The sequence below is a fragment of the Pinus tabuliformis genome, chromosome 7 (genome assembly GCF_031772625.1).
Source record: "Pinus tabuliformis cultivar Carrire ecotype Pingquan chromosome 7, CPIR1, whole genome shotgun sequence".
Taxonomy (NCBI): domain Eukaryota; kingdom Viridiplantae; phylum Streptophyta; class Pinopsida; order Pinales; family Pinaceae; genus Pinus; species Pinus tabuliformis.
This window is the reverse complement of record NC_142293.1, coordinates 1,819,243,448-1,819,263,045: the sequence shown is the minus strand read 5'-3', so window position 1 is coordinate 1,819,263,045 and position 19,598 is coordinate 1,819,243,448.

Here is a 19,598-nt window from a genome sequence, read left to right as displayed (position 1 = left end):
TTCACCTCATGAAAAGCTAGATCGCCCAACAATACAATCCTTCACAGAGAAACCAACAATAGTTCCTTACAAAATACAAAATTCCATCCTCTGATCTCTAGCATGAGGGATACATATATAGATATTTGCAGGGGGGTGAGTCAGCTTCTGGGATTTTGATTAGGGTCAGTTCATTGATAGTTCTTGATTCCACTTAGAGATTTCATGATCTCTTACTCATCCCTAGGGAAATTCAGAGAGGCAAGTGTCATATGAGCAGTTTCTAGAAGATTCTCTGAGTTTCCACCTAGTAAACTGCCTCTGCCATTTTTCTGCTCTCACTTATTGCACCCTACAGAAGGGCTTTTTAGTATGCATCACACCCCTTGTGTGTAATAGGTGAGATGCATCGTACCCTCAGCATGGAGCAGTCTGTATGGTCCAATTTTGACCAATTCTAAGTAGTTTTTCAGGGAGAACTTCTGAGAAATGATGTAATCAATTGACCTTGATCCTTTAGGGTATGAAACAACACTTTTAGGGGTTTGAGAGCCCTTAGTTTATCGACATATGTGATTGGGGTTGCAGTGCCCAAATATGTCTATAACAGTTGCCCCCTAAAGCATGAGGCCATATATCTTCTGATGTCGGGTGAAATGCTTTATCATGAGGATTCGAGGTTTTTAAAACTGGAAGGTGACCTATAATAAGATACAATACAATACATTATCTTCATAATATTTTCATGGTCTAGCTGACGCGGGCATTCCCATGCTCAGCTTTATAAATTCATTTTCATGTACATAAGTGATGAGCCCCAAAAATGGGTAACTTACTGGGCTCATTTTGCCTATTATTCTCAGTTTATCCACCATTATTCATATTTTATGCATGCTTTTGAGCATATTTATGTTAATTGAATGAATGATAATAGTCACTTGACCATGAAGTCTAATACGTGCTTATTGCAGAATTTTGGACAACTTTTGGACTAAGGTCAAGCATTTATGAGCCAGTTGAAAGCCAAATACGAGGGGAAAAGGTTGAGGATTTGTAGGAAGAATGTCTCCTACACTGAATGGCCCTTCCTCAAGTTCTCCACCATCAGCTCGGAGTGCAACAGCCCACCAAAGATGATCCCCAAGGGCAGCCGAGCAGCTTTTGTGAAGTCGCTGATTACTTGCAGTTTTGAGCAGCCAAGCCCCTTGAGTTAAGGAGGGTTGTTGGAGGTCCTCATAGTGCATAAGTAGAAAGGCTTATAGCCTTCATAGTTTACTTCTTGAACATTTTGTATTTCGCACATTAGTGCTGCTTTGCCTTTCAGCTCATTTTTGAGCTTTTGCTGTAAACATTTTTGTGACATGGTTATTTTCTGAGTAACAGAGATCAGTTTCACTTTGCGTCATCTCTGAGCTTCTTATTAGGAGGTTTTAGCTCTTTGGGTTGGGCCCAACCCAAGTGCCAGTACCTCCTCTGTGTACTTTTATATTTTTTTGCTGCATTCATAGAATAATTTCTGCTATTTAGACTAAAATCTTGCTTGGTTACTTAGGTTTCTTTTGGTGATTGAAATAGATTTTCATGCTTCAGGTTAATTTGATAGTTTGGTAAAGGAAAATACCTACAAAAAGGCCACCAAGCAATCCTTGATCTCATCTCTCCCTCCTTGGGACCATGAGCTGAGACCAAGGCATACTTGTCGCCACAAAAACATTGTTTTTGCCTCTTCATGCAATTTCTAGTGTTAGATTCTTAATTTCAAAAGTTGATACCAGTTGTGATCACATGCTTAGACCTGTTCCTACTTATTTCTCATACTTATCTTACATGATTTTCTGCTAATAAACTTCTATTCATCATGGTTTCTGGCTTTTAGGTCAAATTAGGTCAAAGTAGCTGGATCTTTGGTTTTCTTAGTCTTTGTTTGATCAGTCCTGGAAAATAGTGTGTAGAACACCTATGATATGCCCCTGCCTACCCTTCCTCCATCAATACAACCTACTCCACCCCCTAACTCTGATTCTTTCACTTCAGTTGCCACATTTTCTCACTTTGCCCTAAGTTCTACACTCTTATGCAGTATTGCTTCCTCCATTCTTGAACAAATCCAATCACCTTAATCACTCCTTAGCTTTATTCGCCAGGTCCTAGACCCCTTCAAATCCTCATCCAACCTCCATTTCCACTTTTTCACCATCTTTCCACCATCAACCCTCTAATATCCCCTTTCGGAACATCCTGTAGAACATCCTGTAGAACCCCGACAGACTTCCTGTAGAAGTTCACGTGAGCGGTTTTTCGAGATCTAAACACTGTGAAACTCTCTGGAAGGGTGTCAAGGACCCCATAGGCCCTATTCTCACCTTCCAAACCTCCTTCAAGTGCCTACACCATTTCCTTTCTCCAATCAACCTCTGCATAGTAAAAAATAGTCAAAGCACCTGCACAATAATTTTGTGAAATTACTCAAAAATGCAAAAAGATGTTTTTTTCATATTTCTCTTTAGAAGTAGCTTAGAAATATGCATTTTACCTTTCCAAGAGTCAATGGCATCCAGTTCCACCTCTTTCATCTCTTTTCTTGCACCAATAGTGCTAGTCGGTAAAACTAGGGTTTGTTAGGGTTTGCATTTCTTTTCAGCTTTCAACTTCTTTCTGCAAGTAGATTAGCCTCTGTTCAGTTAGCTTTCATCCATCACTTTTAAAATATTCTTCTAATATCTCATAGAAGTTTACTTACGCTCATAGCGGACTTGTGCCAGCTGATCAAGTGACAGCCTGCGACAAGAGCTAGTACTTGTGCATATAGCACTATCACTTCCAAGTTTGTTACGAACTACCAGGTTGATAAAAGTAAAGAAGGGAGTCCTAGGAGTTGCAGCATTATTGCTGCAATACTGGAGCCCACCATATTTTTGGCACCATTTCTAGGGAAGAGTCAGAGTATTTGTGATTGCTGCTTTTCTTCTATTTTCTACTACAACCTTCTACTCAGTAGTTTATTTCAGTAAGCGTAGAGTAGTTGTTTCATTTCCATTCTACAATTTCATTTCCACAAACGTAGATTAGACATTTCCTACTTTCCTAGACTAGAATTTCAATTCCGCAAGCGTAGATTACCATTTCCTTTCTACAATTTCAATTCTGCAAGCGTAGCTTAGCATTTCCTTTTTGCAATCTCATTTCAGCAACATATATTAGTCATTTCCTGCTTTCATTTCAATTCTGCAATTTTCATTTTAGCAAGGTTTATCGTAGTTAGTTGCAATTTGTTGTTCAGTCAATTTCAGTTTTGCAGGTACAAGCAGAAAAAAAACACCAAAAATCAACCAAAAATATTCCATTTCATGCCTCGTAGGAACAGAGAAAATACAGGAAAATTCTTACCCAACACCCCCACCATATCTCTGAGTCACCCTTCTCTCTTCTTCAGTGGCAGTGATCCAAAAGAACCTATAGGTGAAACTCCAGAGATATACGAAGATCCTATAACAGAAGAAGAGCAAGAGAACATTCCTCTTGAGACCATGGCCGAACACAGAAACGATATAGGAGATAAGGAGAGAATAGAAGGTGCCTTTCCCATCCGAGAGACCAATGGGGACACCAAAATGAAAAAAATAAGTCCCTCAGCCTTACCTCACTTCCATGGATTGACCACTGAAGACCCTGATACCTTCTTGTTTGAGTTTCTTTTCCTTTGTCTAACTTATCACTATGCAGAAGACAAGAAAAAGTTGAAACTCTTTCCCTCTACCCTCAAGGATGCAGTGCTATGCTGGTTCATGGGGTTAGCTGGAAACAATATCAAAACTTGGGCTCAAATGTAGCAAGCCTTTAACAACAAATACCGGGACTACTGTAGGTCAAAGGAAACGAAGGGAGAAATCTTTCGAATGACCATGGGAAGTGATGAATCTTTAGAAGACTATAAAGAAAGGTTCCAACTTAGTTATAAAAGGGCCAGGTGCAAACTTGACCCTGAATATCTGAAGCTAGTTCTGCTCTGAGGAGTCCCTGAAGACCTTATAGATACTCTCCATTTGCTAGTTGGAGGAGACATCTACCAACTACCCTATGATGACATAAAGAATGTGTTTAGAAACCATTCTAGGGTAGCCTGGAAAAGAGGTAGGGGGAACCCACTTTCATCTAGTACCACCTTCTCCAAACATGAGTTTACAAATCAGATGGAAGACCTTAAAAGTGAGATGACACAGACCATTGCCATGCAACTAGATACTTTCCAAATCCAACAGAAGAAAGAGGAAGCTGAGAGGGCTTTGGCCATCTTTTGTCCCAGATGTACAAGGAAGCATCCTAAGAACGAGTGTCCATTGCACTCAGTAGAGGTATGTTTCGTTTGTGAGGAAGAAAACCCTACAAACTAGTGCCCAACCTTACTCGGACTTAAAGCTATGTACCAAGGGGCTGAGGGAGCCACTAAACCACTCTACTTCCTCAATCAAAGGAGGCCACATGGATCCAGACCTTACCAGCAGGGGATGAAAGGGACATCCCAAACTTATTACAGCCCCAACCAATCCGCTCACATACCTTCTTGGGGTCCCCCTGCTCATATTTCTTGGTCTGCACCCCCTCCTTAGTCTTATCCATCTCAATACCATACTCAACCTGCTGCTCATTCGTTCCATTATCATGTTCAGCCACAACCTCAGTGGAATGCACCTCAGCTGGGGTGGAGGCCCCAATACAACTCTCCTCTCGCTATTCTGCCTCCACCACCTGCTCAACCACAACCATTGCCTCCTGCAACTCTAAAACAACCCCAGATGTCTGCTCAACCAAACCCTAACCCCAACAACAGACAGGCCCAGCAGGTATATACTGAAGAGACAACATGCCCTACCTATGCTGTGGAGATTCAGGAGATCAACCTACGACCTGGGAAGGTCCTTCTAGATCACCAACCTCCTCCCCTGAAGGATGAGGAAGAGAAACAGGAAAGTGAACCCAAAAACATTCCACCCTTTCCTGAGACACTAATGGCAACCACGCAACCAAACACAGAGGAGACTGAACTTCTGGGAGAACTTAAATAGTTATGTGTAAAAATACCACTTCTCCAGGCCATAAAAGATGTACCAATCTACAACAAATTGATCAAGGAGAAGTGTTTCAAGCACCCAAGCAAGCGCAAGAGAGATGCCCCAACTATCAATTTCATAGGAAAACTGTCCGATCTAATGTTGGGACAAGTAATCTATCTAAAATATCTAGACCCTGGGAGTCCTGTAGTTGATGTCCACATCAATGGCACCATAATCCCCCACACCTTGATTGATCTAGGGGCTACCACTAATGTGATGACCAGGGACACTATGCTCAAACTTAACCTTCAGAGTTCCCTAAGAAAGACGTCGACAGTACTACAGTTAGCAGACCGTTCCACCATGACTCCCGAAGGGATTGTGGAAGTTGTCATGGTCTCGGTTGATTCTTGGGAGTACCCTGCGGAATTTTTGGTCGTTCAGCCAAAGGCAAAGCTCACTGGATACCCCCTCATTTTGGGAAGGCCTTGGTTAGCTACTACAGATGCTTACATCAGTTGTCAAGCTGGGAGCATGACCATCAAGAATGGGCCTATGTCCAAACAGCTAGTCCTATATCCTCCTGCCTAACCTCTGCTATAACATGACTTACCTCTATGGTTGGAGGAAGGAGATGAGGATGAAGTCTACTTTGCACCAGTGTGCACAGTGGAAGCCACCCAGGGAGGTCCTCAAACCGAGGATGACCTGATTGAGAATTTGATTCAAAATCCACCTCCCAGTGTGTTTCCATTAGAGGAGTTGGTGGAAGGTACCCAAGCTAGCGCTTTAGTGGACCTCTGTGTGGCTAATCTGACCTCTCCCAAAGATAAGAATGTGGAATTTGGCCCTGAAAGAACCTTGAAAATCAGCTCATCCTTATCCCCCTCTTAGGAGAAGGAGCTGTGTAGCTTTTTGAACCGCCATCTGGATGCTTTCCCTTGGAGCTATAAGGAGATGAAAGGAGTCCACCCTTCAGTCTGTACCCATCACATTTACATTAAAGAGGATTGTAAACCAGTCAGGCAGCCTTAGAGGAGAATAAATCCAGCCCTTAAGGACATTGTTAAAGAAGAATTACAAAAGTTGTTGGATGCAAGATTCATCTACCCCATCTCTGACAGCAAGTGGGTTTCTTCTCCGGTGCTTGTGCCCATGAAAAATGGGAAGTCGAGAATCTGTGTAGATTATCAAGAACTTAACAAATCCACCAAGAAGGACCATTTCCCTTTTCCTTTCATAGATCAAGTGTTAGATGGGCTGGCAGGGAAGAAGTTCTTTTCTTTCCTAGATGGGTTCAACGGGTATAATTAGAAACGAATCAGCGTGGAATACCAAGATAAGACCACTTCCACTTGTCCATGGCATACCTTTGCCTACCGGTTCCTTCCCTTTGGGCTATACAATGCTCCTGCCACTTTCCAGAGAGCAGTACTAAGCATATTTGCTGAGCTGGTTCATGATTCGGTGGAAATCTATATGGATGACTTTACTCCTTATGGGTCCAACTTCCAAGAAGCATTGACTAACCTGGGAAAATTTTTAACCAAGTATATTGAAATGAACCTATCCCTCAGTCCTGAAAAATGTGAATTCCTGATGACTGAAGGGACTGTGCTAGGTCATACAATTTCTCAACAAGGATTACAGGTGGATCCCAACAAAATTTCTATCATCCAAAAGGTTCCACCTCCTCAAAAGGTAAGAGATGTTCAGAGTTTTCTAGGCTTAGCAGGATATTATAGAAGATTCATTAAAGATTTTAGTAAGCTAGCCTCACCATTGTTTAGGCATTTGGGGAAAGATGTTGAGTTTATATGGACTGAAAATTGTCAAGAGGCTCTGGATGAGTTGAAAGATAAGCTGGTAACCGCCCCAATCTTGAGAGGTCCAAACTAGGCCCTACCTTTCCACATCCACACTGATGCCTCGAACAAAGCCATAGGGACAACCTTAGGAAAAGTTGAAGAGAAGCTACCATATGCCATATACTTTGTCAGCAAAAAACTGTCCAAGGCAAAATTAAACTATACTGTAACCAAGAAAGAGCTCCTAACTGTAGTCCATTCCCTAAACAAGTTCAGACACTACATCATTGGTTATCAAACATTCGTACACACTGATCATGCTGCGATTAGGTATTTGATGAATAAACCTGATGTAAATGCTCATATCATTAGATGGTTACTTTTATTGCAGCAATTTGACTTAACCATTGTTGACAAGCCAGGTAAGGAAAATGTTGTTGCTGATTTTCTGTCTAGACTAGATTTTCCTGCAGGTGAAGAAGGGACGGTGGATGACCAAATGCCAGATGAACACCTATTTTCTATTTCAGTACTATCTCCATGGTTTTCTGATATAGCAAATTACTTGGTTTCAACATAGTTCCCTCAACACCTATCCTCAAAAGAGAAGAGCAGAATTGTGAGGAAAAGTGCCCCCTTCACTTGGATTGGGGGCAACCTGTTTAAACTCGGCCCAGATCAGATCTTGAGGCGTTGTGTTAGGGGGGATGAAGTTTTTGACATCCTCCTAACCGGGCACGATGGACCCTGTGGAGGCCACTTTGCAGCAAAAAGGACCGCCTTCAAAATTCTACAAGCAGGCTACTATTGGCCCACTCTCCATCAAGATGTTAGAAGATACATCAGCCAATATAACTGATTTCAAAGGATGGGGAAACCGACTCCGAGGGATGAAATGCCCCTCCAACCTCAAGTGAATTTCGAGCCATTTGAGAAGTGGGGCATGGAATTTGTGGGTCCTATCAACCCTCCTTCGAAACAAAAGTCTTACATCATTGTGTGCATGAACAACCTGACAAAGTGGGCAGAAACAAAGGCAATCAAGGCAGCAATAGAAGAAAAAGTGGCTGAATTTTTGAGTGAAAATATCTTCTACAAGTTTGTCTACCCAAGAGAATTAGTCACAGATCAAGGAATTCAGTTTACCTCTAACCTGATTGAAAACCTACTCGCTCATCACAAGATTAAGCACAGGACTTCCACCCCTTTTCATCCACAAGCAAATGGGCAGGTGGAAGTCACTAACAGAGGTTTAGAAGAGATTTTGACTAAAGTGGTGAGTAGTAGCAGAAAAGATTGGGCAGATCGGTTGGTTGAGGCCACCTGGGCCTACAACACCACTTGGAAAACTACAACAGGTTTCACACCTTATGAGCTGGTCTACGGGAATAAGGCTCTGTTGTCCATAGAACTCGAGCACAACACATTGAGGTTGGCAGCTCAGCTGGACCTGTATCTCAACCATGCATAATAGGAAAAATTACTACATCTGAATGGATTAGATGAACAGAGAATGCAGGCCCTCCTCCACTCAGAAGTGGTCCAACTCCAGAGAAAGATATGGCATGACCGACACATTAACGAAAATCAATTTCAGCCAGGAGATTGGGCGCTTCTATATGACTCGAGATATAAGGATTTCAAAGGGAAGCTGAGGACAAGGTGGCTGGGACCATATACAGTGGAGAAATGCGACGACAACAGTTCAGTCCTTATCAGGACCATTGATGAAGAAGCCATACCCATGCTCATCAATGGCCATTGATTGAAAATCTATAGGGAGCTCCTTTCTAAGCAGGAGTTCATTGAAACTCTGGATAAATCAGTGCTGGTAGTGGAGCAAGGCCATATCTCCACTCCACCCACACCTTGAGCATCATAAAAAAAAAACAGAAAAAGAATAAAAAGATCCTTGGGTGAAATCCTCGTAGAGGCGCCCGGGGCTGACAGTGTGGGTGAAAACCTCCTGGAGGTGCCCCAGCTCTCTCTCTCTCTCAAAAAAAAAAGGGGGGGAAAGAAACAAGAAATAGACCTAATCTCTGTTGAATAATTGCAGGTTGTAGGGAAGACATTGCAGGTTAGGAGGATCGCACAAAACAAGGACAGAGGTTGGCACCAGGCTACAAGCATCCTTCACAAAAAATTCCTCCATAACCACTCCCCTTTCCTAAGATTTGATCACATTCGGGTTGAGATTTCACCTTCTACAGGAAAGTTCTATGTCTTCTACAGGAAGATCCTGTAGAACCTACAGACAGGCCAGAATTGATCTCAGGAGAGAATCCAAAGGTTGGGAATCTACCTGTTAGGCCTGTAAACACCCCTGTTTCCGTCCATCACCATATGTCACCCTTTTTCATCTCTTTACACCTCTATTGCACTCATCCTGTTATTTGTTCCTGCACAGTCACACACAAAAAAAAAACATGTTTTCTTCATACTGCCAGCAAGAACTTTTAGTGACAAATCAAGCAGTAGCATCTCGCTCACCATACCTGTCAATCTCCATATGGACTCCTCATAAGCCGAACCACTCGTCAACAGTATAGCCCTGCTCATTCTAGCTTGCATTCCAGGAGGAGAAGCAACTACAGGACATCCTACAGGAATCCTGTAGTAGCTGATCCCTCTGGAAGACATACTCTGGAGATAGGGACAGCCGGAAATGACAAAGGAGACATTCAAAGGCTCTTCTTGAACATAAGAATATCAGTAGCAGTCGAAGCCAAGCATGCATTGTGCATGCAGCGATAGCAAACAAAGACATGGGTTCCAAAACCCATGCATGCAGCCACAACAAACAAAGAAATGGGTTCCAAAACCCATGCATGAAGCAACAGCAAATGAAGGAGTGGTTCCAAAACCCAAATTCTGCATAACAAAGCCGTGACCACACAGGTAAGTGCCTAAACTCATTCATCAATTGCATAAACTATATTTTAAAAGCTGCATGCCTATGGGAATGGTTCAGATTGAGGAGGATTGGTGGCCAGTCAACTGGCCACCCTCGGCCAGTTACATATCCTCTTGGGATCCAAACGAGCCCTGTTACATTCAAAAGTGCCAACGAGATGTGCAGCCAGCATGTGTGGAGTGTCCATTTAGGGAGAAATCGTCGGGACTAGCAGTGGTGGCGACAGATAACGCCAGATGGGAGGTGATGGCGGTCAGAAACATGCAGAGAAATTATGGCTGTGAAGTCGGATCAACGTTCTGGTTTGGTCACCTCATCCCATCACCACTGATCACGCCGCAGTTAAAAGATGCCTGGCTAAAACTTACACCACCTTCTGTTCATTTTGCACTTGCAACATACTCGACTGGAGTACGCATCCTCTTCTTCCAAAAACTGTTAACCAGTCATCCTCCACTGGCTTTCTGGCCTGTTCTTGAAAATCTCCCACGTATCGGGCTCGCTCAGCAGCACAGTGACATTCTACAGGAACCGAGGGCCTTCTACAGGAAGGGTTCTACAGGAAAGACTACACAGTTTTCCGGAGCAGGAGAACCTAGGATTTTTCTTAAAATTTGGAGCTCCAAACAAGGTAGGCTCGAAAAACTCCTCTATGCATGAGATTGGAAAATCAAAGGAAAAGTCTGCCTATGTATTGGAAGTAAAACGTTTGCCTAAATATTGCACTGAGTTTCCCAGTTTTCTGCATCAAAATTCTCCTCCACGTTTCCTTTTTAAATTCTCCTATAGGGAAGATATATGCAGCCATGGAGACCAGCCTGTGTGAGTAATTTTTTTTGAATTTTCATATCTGTCTGTGTGCTGAGAAGAAAACTTGATCCTTGTGCTCTATCTGTAAAAACCAAATTCTTCCTTTCATAAACAGACAGTCAAGTTCTAGGTGACAGCAGTCTTAAAACTAGGGAATTGTTGCTAGTTGATATTGGACACTCGAGAAATTCCTTCTTGGGTTCAGGGGAAACCATAAAAAGCATTTCCTTTTCTGATTAAAGCATAAAAAGAGCACTCTCACCATGCCAGGAGGATTCATAAGGAAAGAACCCTCGGACTCTAGCAAACTGCACGAGCATCCTGAGGTGGTGGACCTTTTCACCTGAGCAAATTGGATATCCTTATTTAACAAAATTCAGGGTCATGACGAGGAGATAACTGAGGAGTTTTTAATGTCCCTGAGATGACAATCAAAGACATAGGCCACAGTTAGTTTTAGGGGTTTGACCCTATAACTTACCCATGAGCTCATCAATCAAGTTACTGGTCTACCATTGGGACTCCCTTGGAGCAAAGAAGAGACGTCATTGGGCCAAGTTGCCAAGAAAACATTCTTTCTACCTAAGGAGCATCCTGTAGAAGACAAAAACAGGGTTAGGAGAACCAGCTTGCCTCCTCTTTGGAGTGAAGTCAGTTTCCAAATTATGAAGTACATTACATGTGAAGGGAGGTTTAGCATCATCTATGGTTATCATTTCAGGTTGCTGTGTGAACTAAGGCATGGGATTGACTTGCCTCCAGCCAAGAAACTGAGAATTCCCTATTTTCTTCTTTAGTCACTAATTGAATGTTGTAGAAAATTAAATGAAGGGATCCCAGATCAGTTGGCCCATCATGGGCTCATCAAACTATTGGTGGAAGATGCTTTGCACACCTACATTGTCCCCATATCTTGGGAGATCTTCAGAAACATGTCCAGGGATGACAATGTCAGAATTCTAGCCGAAGACATCACCTCATCTAGCAATGAGGAGGGAGAACACACTGCAGAAGGTGAGAAAACCAATGGTGAAGGAACACAGGACATTTAAGCACAAAAAGAACAGAAAGAAAAAGGGGAAATGGGCCATATTGTTGAGCCTAAAATAGAGGAAGAAATAACAACACAAACACCAAGGGAAAAAAGAATGCAGAGTAGAGCAGAGAAGGTCGAAAAAGCCCAAATGAAGGCTACCATAGCCAAAGCAGGCACAGAGAAACAAAAGGAAAAGACACACCTTGAGATCTCAGCAAAACACAAAAACAGTTGACACGGGGATTTCTACAGGAAGCAGGGAAAAAGAACAACAAGATGAGAAATCACCTGAGATATTGGCCAGGGAGGCAGTAGCTGTGCTTGCTGCCTTAAGCACACCTTTGAAACAAAAAGGGAAGAGAAATAGGCAAACCTCCATGTACTTTAAAGCAAGGAGGAGCACACAGATCAAAGTGGGAAGACCCCAGCCACAGTCAAAGGAGCCAATTGTCATTGAGGACACCACAACTAAACCAAAAGAAGAGTCTCCTTCAAAAATATCTATCACCTATGAACGAGGAAGCCCAAAAAACTCCACCTGGAGAGAGAAAATTCGGATGATGGACTCAAAGACAGCTCTACAGGAAGCTACGACATCTCTACAGGAAACTCTAGCTAAGTTAAAAGACACTGAGAAATTGGAGGAAAAGGTGGCCAAACAATCACAGGAAGAAGAAAAGACCGAGGAAATATTGGAACCAAGCCCTCAGCCTAGCTTCGGCTCATACTACAACCTGTTAGAAGCCAAGAAGATAATTCCCCAGAAATTTGTGGTGCCACTTTTCTTTGCACTAGAGCAAGAAAGGATTAGGGCTCACACTTGGATGAGGATTTCCAAATCCAAGGGTGTGGCAGACATAGGCCCCCTGGAAGAACAACTCAAGGAGTCAAGGAAAGAATTGGCCATGCTAAGGCATGTGGGAAGGAGTCAAAGGGCCAAACTACAGGAGGAGAATGAGCTGCTGAAACAGCAATTACAACTACAGGGAAGTCATAAGGAAGATAGGCCCTCCATTTTGGGAGAAGAATAGTAGCAAGAAGGGCCTCCAGCAGACAAGGAAACATCTGATGAACAACAGAAAGAGGACAAGCTACAAATTGAATTTGAGGCGCTAACAAAACTTCTACAGGAAAAGGAGTCACAGGAAGCAGAGGAAATACAGTCTCTAAAGCAACAGGTGCAAGAGAAAGAGGCCCAACTGGCCTGCATGGCCAACTGGGCAATAGAAGCCTTACAATTTAGGCAACCTACTAATTCATATGCCTTATATCTTAAAGATCAATGGTTGCAATTCCAAATTAACACCTTGGCCCAAAGGGGCACCATTCCATTTCAGAATTACCATCAATTCATGGCTTTGTGTGACAGTAGCTCAGCAGAAGATAAGGCCAAGTTATCAGAAGTCTATTTACACAACTTGGCCCTTCCAAAAATGAATCTGTGGGACCCCAATGCTGCATTGGGATATGTGCAACTTATGGCCATGGCCTCTTGGTTAAACCATGAGGAAAAAAGGGCAGCAGAGATTCGAAATATTATGAACAGGGAGCTAAGTGAGCCACTCATGATCAGAGCAAAACCAGAGGATCCCTCAGCCTTAATATATGCCCATCAACACCTGGCCAACAACCCTCAGGTTCTCCCAGATTATATTGAAAAACAAGCCCAGGCCATTCCTCACTTTGAGGACATGGAAAGACTGTTGGGGGATAACTTCATTCATGCTTGCACAAGGAGATGGAACACACTATCCCATAGTCTGAAAATAAGAGAATACAACTCCCCAACAAGGATGAGGGAGGCCTTGGCAAGAGTACCACTCTATAAATAGTCAATGAAAAACCTGCATGCCAACTGGATCGACCTAAAGTTCAGTCCTCCCTTGCTTTTAGGATTGTTGGAAGGGGTCAAAGAAGAAGAGGAGCACAAGTAGTGGGAGGAAGTAGAGAGAAAAGTAGGGTTTCATGATTGAGAAGAAGACATCACCTTGGAAGCCTAGGATGTGAGAGAGGTAGTCAAAGCAATCAAAGATGATGAGCTGGATTAGTTGCTCAGAGGATGAGCAAACCATTTAGTAGGGGGGTGATGATGAGCCCCAAAAATGGGTAACTTATTGGGCTCATGTTGCCTATTATTTTCAATTTATCCAACATTCTTCATAGTTTACGCATGATTTTGAGTATATTTATGTTAATTGAATGAATGAGAATAGTCACTTGACCATGAAGTCTAGTACGTGCTTATTGCAGATTTTTGGACAACTTTTGGACCAAGGTCAAGCATTTATGAGCCAGTTGACAGCTAAATACGAGGGGACAAGGCTGATGATTTGTAGGAAGGGTGTCTCCTGCACTTAATGGCCCTTCCTCGAGTTCTCCACCATCAGCTCGGAGTGCAGCAGCCCACCAAAGATGATCCCCAAGGGCAGCCGAGCAGCTCTTGTGAAGTGGCTGATTACTAGCAGTTTTGAGCAGTCAAGCCCCTTGCGTTAAGGAGGGCTGTTGGAGGTCCTTGTAGTGCATAAGTAGGAAGGCTTCCAGCCTTCATAGTTTACTTCTTGAACATTTTGTATTTCGCACTTTAGTGCTGCTCTTCCTTTCAGCTCACTTTCAAGCTTTTGCTGTAAACATTTTTGTGACATGGTTATTTTCTGAGTAATGGACATCAGTTTCACTTTGTATTAGCTCTGAGCTTCTTCTTAGGAGGCTGTAGCTCTTGGGGTTGGGCCCAACCCAAGTGCCAGTACCTCCCCTATGTACTTTTATATATTTTTGTTGCATTCATAGAATAATTTATGCTATTTAGACTAAAATCTTGCTTGGTTACTTAGGTTGCTTTTGGTGATTGAAATAGATTTTCATGCTTCAGGTTGATTTGATAGTTTGGTAAAGGAAAAGACCTGCAAAAATGCCACCAAGCAATCCTTGATCTCATCTCTCCCTCCTTGGTACCATGAGCTGAGACTAAGGCATACTTGTCGCCACAAAAACATTCTTTTTTCCTTTTCATGCAATTGCTAGTGTTAGATTCTTAATTGCAAAAATTGATAACAGTTGTGATCACATGCTTAGACCTGTTCTTGCTTAGTTTTCATAGTTATCTTACATGATTTTCTGCTAATAAACTTCTGTTCATCATGGTTTTGGGTTTTTAGGTCAAATTAGGTCAAAGTAGATGGATCTTTGGTTTTCTTAGTCTTTGTTTGATCAGTCCTGGAAAATAGTGTGTAGAACACCTGTGATACGCCCCTGCCTACCCTTCCTCCATCAATACAACCTGCTCCACCCCCTAACTCAGATTCTTTCGCTTCAGTTGCCACATTTTCTCACTTTGCCCTAATTTCTACACTCTTGTGCAGCATTGCTTCCTCCATTCTTGAATGAATCCAATCACCTTAATCACTCCTCAGCTTCATTCGCTAGGTCCTAGACCCCTTCACATCCTCATCCAACCTCCATTTCCACTTTTCCACCGTCTTTCCACCATCAACCCTCCAAAATCCCCTTTCGGAACATCCTGTAGAACCCCTGCAGACTTCCTGTAGAAGTTCACGTGAGTGGTTTTTCGAGATCTGAACACTATGAAACTCTTTGGAAGGGTGTTAGGGACCCCTTAGGCCCTCTTCTCACCTTCCAAACCTCCTGCAAGCACCTACCCCATTTCCTTTCGCCAATCAACCTCTGCACAGTCAAAAATAGTCAAAGCACCTGCATAATAATTCTGCGAAATTACTCAAAAATGAAAAAAGATGTTTTTTTCATATTTCTCTTCAGAAGTAGCTTAGACACCTGCATTTCACCTTTCCAAGAGTCAATGGCATCCAGTTCCACCGCTTTCATCTCTTTTCTTGCACCAGTAGCGCTAGTCGATAAAACTAGGGTTTGCTAGATTTTGTGTTTCTTTTCAACTTTCAACTTTTTTCTACAAGTAGATTAGCCTCTGTTGAGTTAGCTTTAATCCATCACAGTTGAAAGCTTCTTCTAAGAGCTCATAGAAGTTGGCTTAATCTCCTAGCGGATTTGTGCCAGCTGATCAAGTGACAACTTACGGGAAGAGTTAGTACTTGTGCATATAGCAATGTCGCTTCCAAGTTTGTTACGAACTACCGAGTTGATAAAAGTAAAGAAGGGAGTCCTAGGAGTTGCAACATTATTGCTGCAATACTAGAGCCCACCAATAAGATAGACAAATGTCTGTGTGGCAGACTGATGATTCTGGTAGAGCCATCATCCCTTAGCTTGGATGATTATCTGTGTAGCTATGGAGCGCATTTGATGTCTTTATTTTCATAAATATATCGCAACCCGGATGGATGAAACTAGATCCCAGGTCTTCAAACTTGTTCAATCCGTGCTTGATGTACAAGTCAATCCACGTGAAAAGATGTTATGAAGTTGAACATGGAAAGACATCACCTGATTACCAACCGATGATGTAAGTTGTTAACAAGCGCGAGAGGAATCACCAATAATGATAATGACCCTCAAGGTACTGTAGTACAATTCACATGGTGTGAATACATGAGTCGATGTTGAACACCACGCAAAATCTTTCGGTCGAAGGCCATTGATGTAAACCTGTCGCCGAAAGTGAGAAACTTGCCGTTGAGGCATGCAAGTTTCAAAGTACTGAAAGGGTTGTTCCTATGTCAACTTCTTGGATAATGAGCTGATGTCGACAAGAAGTGACCTATCATAGGAGGGCCTTAATGAATCCCACATCTACGACACAAAATGGAGAAAATGATTTTGTGGAGGTGAAAACGATCTGATGATACAAGGTTCAGGGTGGTGGTCATGAAAAATGGAGCATGAAGGTATTGCAGTGGATGAGGCATTAGCTGGGTTGGTGAATTCTCTGAGCGACTTCTCTTGAACATATCGGTGACACTGTGATGGATCAGTAGCGTTAACCCCATGGATGGTACAGAGGACCAATGGTGATGGTGAACGGAATAACCCAACCCGACTCAATCATGGTGATGGAGTGAAAGTGTCATGTTCAAGAGCGACCTGCTACCAATGAAGTTCTTCAAGTTTTCTTCCCTTTTTCCCCAGTCATTGCTGACCAGTACCTCTTTATTTTTTTCAAGCTTGAGGAGGCTAACATATGCTTGTTCTATAATTTTCCCTTCAGGCAAACCTGTCGCTGTGTTTTAGCGAGTCTAGCGATAGTGAAACTTGCTATTGCCATGATGGACAAGTTTGTCACTATTGTTTTAATGAGTTTAATGACAAAGATAACTCGGTCCTTTTCATATTTAGAGAGTCTGAAAGGAGACAGAAAGGAAACTCCAGTAGTCCTTTTTCATGGTATAATCCCTTAAGTTCGAAAAAGTATAAAATAATAAAAAAGGGATGACTTTTCGATAGTTTTAGCGAGCTGAACAAGACAAACGCTCGATCTTTTTGTGTAATGATCCCTCAAGTCCAAAAAGATTAAAATATAGAGGAAGGATGGTGCTTCCCTTTACTTTAATGAGCTGGAAAGGCCCGTAGCTCGACGATCTTTTCATATTTTACAAGTCTAAAAAGAGCTTAAAAGAGACTCGTTTTTGAGGAACGAGTAATGTTTTCGGGTAGCAACTGGTTCCAGGTAAGTTTGGAACTTCTCAAACACGACTGTGTAATGAGGGTGGCTAGTAGAATCACTCGTCGTAGCTATTCCTCAAAAGGGTAAACAATCAAGTGGAGGCGTATGATCAGCTAAAATAGTGGAGGTGACGGTAAGAACATGACCAAGGCTCAAAGGTTGATAGCAATGCGATCACAAAGGTTATTTACCAAAAGGCGGGTTTATTTTTTAATGAGCTTGAACCTTGTGCCAACATGTGCTCAGTGGTGGGTTTATTTTTTAACGAGCTTGAACGTGGTGCCAACATTGCTTGCTGCTAGGTTTATTTTTTAACGAGCTTGAACTTTGCAGAAACATTGCTCGTTCCAGTCATCTTTAAGGATGTCTCTTATTAGTAGGTTCATTTTTTAATGAGCTTGCCCCATGTGAAACTTTGCTCAGTGCCTTTTGTATGCAGGCTAGAAATGACCAACTATAGAGCTAAGAGTTAATGAACTACTGAGGTTAGGTAGGATAGTTTAGAAAAAACATTTCCTTTACTTTGTCGGGCTGTCGACAAAGGTGAATGGTGGATCAAACCAAGCACCTAAACTAAGTAGTTGAAGTTAGTAAAATACTACGGGGTTAGAGTTACATTGGTCACTTTTCACTTGTGTAAAAAAGGTTTGCATGCCCCCAAGTATAAAGAAAAGTAGAGTTTCTAGGTTATCGTATGGAAGTCCTTGCATTTAAGCAAGATTGTTTCGTCCGCGGAGCAGACAGAACACTTCCTTGGCTTTGTCCATCAAAGTAGACAAAGATGAATGATGTGGGTTGGCACTTCCAATCACATAACCTACAAGGAAATGGTGTTTTGGACCATTCACATAACCTTCAAGGAGATCCTATTTCGGACTGATCCCATATCCTATACAGAAATGGCGTTTCAGACCAATCATATAACCTACGATGAGGAGATCCTATTCCAGACTAATCCCATATCCTAAATGGATGGGTGTGTGAGACTGGTCATATATCCTACAAGGAAATCTATCTTTTCATCTGGGTTTGCCTGCCGAAGCAGACCAAGGTGCATGCCCCCTGGGTTTCGTCACATTCACCAAATCACTCACGGTCATTAGATGGATGAACTGGAGGTTGATGAGACATTCCTTGTGCAAAGAGACCATTTAGGGATGGTGTTTGAATAGTAGCCATGTTTGAACCAGGGAATGAAAGCTGGTCAACAAGTTGTACCATTATACCTTCATATGGGCAACACATCACCCGAAAGAGTGAGGAAACAACAGCTCCCATGCTGTAAATGTAGTCATGCCCAAGGAGTAGATTGTAATCTAGTGGCTCTTGGACTACCATCACGTTCAAATGAACAGTTTTCCTTCTCAAAGTTATAGGCAAATTTGGAAGGATCCCTAACGGTCGACTGGTTCCATTATTGAAGCTTAACAAATTTCAAATCTTAGGCATAAGCGATGGTGAACCAAGCACTTTCTAAGCAGTTGAGGAAAGGATACTCACGGAAGCCCCTTCATCTATGATAGTTCCAGCCATGATCATTCTGTAAGCTTGTACTATGATTTGGAATGGTACATTCGATGGAAGGCAAGGTCCCGCCAGTAGATTCCAATCAAAGGAAATGAATAGATTGCTTGGAGGAGGGACCGAATAAACGATCAGATGAATCTCTTGAAATGGGGAACTTCCCTCCTGTGGTAAAGGAACGGGTAGATTCTCCCCATGTTTATTAGACTCTGTGTTAACAAAAAGAATTTGAACGATGTCGTTCTCATTCTCTTTGGAGACTATATCATCTAAAAGTGGACCTTCTGAAGACAACACTGGGTCGACTACCATCTCGCCCTGCTGACTTTGGTCTGGTGTGCAATCATAGGGTTTATCTTCAATGATAGATGTTTCGACTGAAGACAGAGGCATGTCAGTTGGATTTTCAACTAGCGATGGACTTGGCAAGTGTTTCTTGCATCCAGGTGGAAGTCGCTGCGGTGAAGCAGGACAGTTATCCAAGACACTTTTAGCTTCGTCCAGGAAAGGACAACGATGGAGGGCATGATCACCTTCACACAACCTACAAGGAAATTTATATCTTCCTTTTTTTCCATTGACTTCATTTTCACTAGTTGATGGTGTACTCTCAACATGATCGACAGAGGTTGAAGACACCGGATTGTGCAAGCGGGGGGACCAGTCTCTCAAGATCCGTGGGATCTATTATAGACATATTTGGGCACTGCAAACCCAATCTCATATGTCCATAAACCAAGGGCTTCTAAGCCCCTAAAATTGTTGTTCCACACCCTAAAGGAGCAAGGCCAGCTGATTACATCATCTCCTAGAAGTTTTCCCTGAAAAACTACTTGGAACTGGTCAAAACTAGACCATCTCACCTGCTTCATGGTCAAGGTGT